This window comes from Lycorma delicatula, chromosome 2 (genome assembly GCF_047948215.1).
Source record: "Lycorma delicatula isolate Av1 chromosome 2, ASM4794821v1, whole genome shotgun sequence".
NCBI classification, from domain to species: domain Eukaryota; kingdom Metazoa; phylum Arthropoda; class Insecta; order Hemiptera; family Fulgoridae; genus Lycorma; species Lycorma delicatula.
This window is the reverse complement of record NC_134456.1, coordinates 158,744,095-158,749,708: the sequence shown is the minus strand read 5'-3', so window position 1 is coordinate 158,749,708 and position 5,614 is coordinate 158,744,095. Positions and strand designations below refer to the sequence as shown.

General features: G+C 24.5%; 1 long non-coding RNA gene across 1 annotated transcript; it reads left to right on the top strand.

Annotated features, from left to right (window-relative positions):
- Nucleotides 1–1,615: 1,615 nt before the first annotated feature.
- Nucleotides 1,616–5,143, top strand: LOC142319354 (uncharacterized). Its single transcript, XR_012755180.1, has 3 exons — nt 1,616–1,798; nt 3,131–3,239; nt 4,928–5,143. It is a non-coding gene; the product is annotated as an uncharacterized LOC142319354 (long non-coding RNA).
- Nucleotides 5,144–5,614: the final 471 nt, after the last annotated feature.

The following is a 5,614-nucleotide window of genomic DNA, read 5'->3' as shown; positions in this document are numbered from 1 at the left end:
ATTAATGCTATTTATGCAATGAAGATATGACGTTGCAGTTTTCCCTTCCCAATTTTTTAAAAATATTTTCTAAATCTGAAAAAAGATGTATAATTTGCAAAAAAAAATCGTTTAGAAAAAAACATTCATTCGATGAAATTTTTAACGGATCGGCGATCCCCGGAAATAAGACAGTCGTTTTTTGCGTAAAAATTGTAATTTACTATCGGTGAAAATAGGTAAGCAAACGTCCGGCTTTGGAAGTAAATAATTTTCTTTTATTTGATTGTACAATGTTTATACCCGGAGAAACGGGGGTTTTAAAACTATTTATCTAAATATACGTTTTAAATACAAAACAAAAAATATATTTCTAAAGACGGAGCTTTGCTTAAAGAACTTCATAGCTTGTCCAGATGAAATATAACAATATATACTGAAAAAGGCTATCAATTATGACATTTTTGGACTATGACCAGAGTCTAGATTTTTAATTTTCAAAATTTGAACATCATTGTAGAGACCTAATCAAAAGAATAATGATAATGTAATAAGCCCATTTTACATTTTTTATTTTGTCATTTCGAATAAAGTTAATAAAGTTCAAATTCCTTTGTAAACGTGTAATGCAAAGGGTAAAAATCAAATTATTTATAATTCGTAAATATATACTCGTATAAGATATTTATAGTTGCAAATAACGAATAGATTTTATTTCAACTAAAGCCGATATTAAGTTCGTTTTACTAAAATAAATTAAACAAATCAACGTAGTAAATTTCAAATGCATCCATTCCTCAATGAATTGAATAAGTACCTGAATATAACATTTACATAATCATGTAACATTAACAATTTTTACCACCAACAAATTAATATTCTTCTTATTTGACAGTGTTATCTTTAGAATATTACTGCATTTAACAATGAGGTAAACTATATGTTATAGTATAGTAGCGGTTTAAATGTAGTGTTTATTGCGCGTATACTGAATAAATTTAATTTATTAAATTAAATAATTTAAATAATTTAAATTAAATAATTTAATAAATTACGTGTGTAAATTAAATTTACACGCGTAAACGTGTAAATTTACATATACAGGCAGTCTACTTATATTAGGCAGTTTATAAATAAATGTATTATTTCACTACTTATAATTTGCACATTGCAGATATTTATATTTCTGTTTATTGAGGAGAAATAACTATTTCTATATGACGAGAGTTTAATGAAACAGTGAACGGGTCTTTAATTTGGTATAACTGTTTTCTGATATGTAAAAATCTGTTAGAAAATTAGCATAACTAAATCTCGAGTATTTTCTTAATGTCTAAATAACAAAAAAATGTGCACAAATAACTTTTAGAATTATTTTTACTGCTCTAATTATTTTTAGAATTATTTTAAATTTTACGGAAAAGAGGAAAAAAATCGTGCATTTAAGATATCTTTAAGCTACTAACCAAACATATCCTGGATAAATAATACAAGCGGAAATAATAAGGAAATAGAAAACTAAAATAATGTTTTTCATAAATTATGTTTGGTTAGTGGTTTTGATTAAGATATGTAACTACTATTATTTTATTTTTACTTTTTCGTCCGTTTTTTATATAAAGATTACAATTTTTTATAAAAGCAACCAAAGTTTATCATATTTAACAGTTTTTCTAATAAAGATACTGTAAACAGACCGATTTCTTAACCATGATGAGGCAGGCAACAATTTTCCTGTTCGCAATTGTTACATTCTTCGCCGTCTTTTCTCTAACTTCAGCTAACCCATGGGAGGACATGGACAGTCAGTATAACAATGGTAATATAAATATGCTTCTATGATTTTTCGTAATTTTTTTTAATTGTGTGTTTGCACGTTGTAATTGTTATTAGCTGAAATACAATGATCATCTTCTCTTGTAAGTGTTTTGAGATTCAACAGGACCGATCGTGCTATATAGATATTCGTAGAGTAAGGATACCTTTAAACACAATTTAATTCTAGTAATATTTTTGTACTTATGTAAATGGCGATTAATAATATAATTATAGTATGAATAATTGGTCGTAGCAATTTATTTCGGCTACTTCACAGTTTAAAAATTGGTATTGTTTTGACTTAGTTACTGATTTACCATTAAGAATTTGTTTTCAGAATCATATATAATGCTATTATATTTTACTGTGAACTTCCTTCATTTCGAAAAAACTGTTTGACAAATGTAAAAATTATACCAATACTGAGACTAAGACTGTGCTTCAACAACAGTATTGGTAGAATGAATACCAGGAAAAATCTTCTAATAAACACATTCAATTTTTTTAATGATATAATAAATTCTTAAATAACGCCTGTATACTTTGCTTAAAAGTTATTTTATTACATAATTCAGAAATTACACCAATTTTAAAGCTGTATTTTTGTTTCAGCGACTTTATTATTTATATACGTGATAAACATGTATGTTTAGTACGTGTATTGTTAAATATTTATCAAATTTAAAAAAAATTCATGTATCACTATTCTACGTAAATTTCCAGACTGCGGTAAAATACAACAGAAATTGTTTAGTAAAATAAATTGCCTATATTAAATAGGGATGGGTAGAAAATAAACGATGAGAAAAGTTAATCATCTTTTTCCTCATAATTAACTTTTCTCTGTCGTCTATATTCTTGCTTTATTTGCAACGTTTTTTTAAAAATACTGTAGTAGCAATATTACTATTATTATTATTATTATTATTATTTTATGTATGAATTAAAATTTTTTTTTCTGAATTTAATTACATCAGGCACAATAGAACAAACAATTAGCTTACAAGCAAGAATATGTAGCAGCAGTATAATTTGGAATCGTTTATTAAAGAAGTATTGTTAATTTCTCTTATTGTTAAATTTATATTGTATAATTTATTATTGTGTTCAAAGCTTTTTCTTATGAGGCAAACATGATTTTCCTATTTTTTTTAAATAAGAAAAAATTAAACGAGCTACAATTTCTTCTACTGGATGTAAACAATCTGCTAGTTTCTATACTTTAAGTAGTTGAATTTAAATATATAAAAATTTAAAAAACCAAATTATTATCCATCTGTTTTTATAAAAACATAAATTAAATCACTGAATTTTGTATTTTTTATTTTATTAGGAGCAAGATTTCGCCGGTTTTACAATGGTGGATCTTTCGTAGGAAACGGACAATTTTCACCGTTTGGAAATGCAGTTGCTACATCTCAAAATCAAGGAGGCAATGTCGGGTAAGCACTTAGATATTTATTTTTGCCTTCAAATAAAATTATTAGCGGACAATTTAGAGATCTGAAAGGTAAATTAAAAAAGCGGCTTCTCAGCAATTTTTGGTCGAAAACGACTTTTCGCTATCTTTGTTGCCTAGGCTTTGTATGGTAGCAAAGAGTAGCATTAGTTACTATTTAAATAATTTAATTTTAGTTTTTTATGTTATTTTGATTTTTTTATTAGATGTAATAAAGTGGAAGAAACATTTTTTTTTATATTTAAATTATTATTTGGTAAATATTAACATTTTTTTCAGTGGTTTACCTTAAACTTTATAAGACAATTATAATTAAAAGTTTTTTTTACAAAAATAATTGCAATGTGTTGGAAATAATTTAACAAATTTAAACCAAGAATATTTCGTACATTTATTTCCACTCATAATGATAGTCATAAGAGCTATACTTAAATTCCTATCGCGATATAAAAAATCGTATTCCTCCCACCTTTTATCCTGAATAGTATTAAAATTGTCAAAATCAATCATATAATCGGAAAATCCCTAACTTAGAATTGCAATACAAATTTTATTCTAACTTTGCTAACTGCTTTGAAAGAAAATTATCAATTATAATTGAAAGTATAATATTTTTTTTTCTAGAGCAATACTGGAATATTTGAAAAATAGTAAAAAATTTGCCTGCTAATTAGTTCATTAGTTTTAGGTTTTATTTTAGAAAACTAACCAAAAATTAATTTTATATTACAAAAAAAAAAAATTATTATTTGGTAAATTTCCGAAAAAGGAAAATAAATAAATGACCTGCTCAATATTGTGCATTAAAAAAATACACTATATGTGTACTTTACAAATATATTTATTATAAAACCCTTCAACGATTATCGCTAACAAGAATATTCTTTCTTTTTTTCATGTAATATTTTTGAACTAACTTTATATTGATATTTTTCTATTTAATTCCCATAACAAACGGTTAAACATAGTAGTACTAGATACAATCTTTTTGTATAACAGACGTTTTATACTTGACAATTAATACCCATTTATTTTTAATAGTTAATTGTTTTAACTAATTTTTATAAGATTATTTTCAAAATAATGTTTGTTTTAATATAATAGCTTACAAAATGAATAAAGAGTTGAAAAACGAATTTAGTTATACCAAAGAACATATCATTTATATCTTGTCTAATAAATATTTAAAATATATTACAAATCATACTACAATCATATTACAATTTCATGTAATAATAAGAGGAACAATAAAAGCTTTTGGTTGGCTTTTATAATAAATTACCGACTCATTTAAACGTCTTGCTACAAATTTAACATCAATTAAAAAATTTGCCTTTTTCAGAATCAATATTTTTCTGCTGATTAATATGAAAAAGAATAATGAAATTAAATAAAAAATAACTTAAATTTTCTGTAACTATTTTTCTTATATTTTTTAGGAAATTTATTTTTAAGAAAGTAATTGATTGAGCGAGTATATAATATTAAAGTTTAATGTTCAACTTATCAATTAAAGTATAGAAATCATATTTAGATTTAAAATGGGACTTTCAGACTATTTTAGCTGACCAAATTTTGTTGTTTATTTATTTATTATTATTGTTGATTTTTTTGCTTGTATTTTACTTACAAACTGATTAACAAAATTTTATTATTTTTCTTTTGTTTTAGCTCCAACACTTTTGGTTAAAGAGGAAGCTTTTTACGGAAATCTTTTATCAACCTTCTGTGGAATGTTATTTTACTGAAGCGGTTTATTTGTTATTGATGAAGTTAATTGATATGTTTTCTGTGTTCAAGAAAATCAATAAATGTTAAAATTATGCCTTTTTCGCATTCATTAATTAAAAATTGATGAATATATTCTATTAAAATAATGCAAATATTGCTGCTGTTTTTACTTATATCTACATAACGTTTCTTCAATTTCCTCTGTCCAATGCCTTTTAATATCTTATACTTGACATTTTTTTTTTATTAAGAAAACTTTCAGATATGAAATAATATTTAAAAGAATCTTACTGTTTTTTTATCACTGTTCCCAAAAAACCTTTAACGTGCAATGACATTTTAACTTCAAGTAATAAACTTCTGTATGCATGTTTTGTAAAACCCGTATTGTTTCCACACAATAAATAATCACATTAATAAACACAGTTTAATATACATGTTTCCACTAAGTAATAAAAACAACGTTTTGTTTTAAATTAAAAATTACTACCCTTTTTTTTGCTTAAATCTACTTTTGTAGTCTTTCTTCTGACTCTGACAACACCAGACATACTTTGAACAGAAGCACCTGATGTGTATTGGTTGTTGCAATTAAGAATATTTAAAACGATACAAAAATTAAAAATA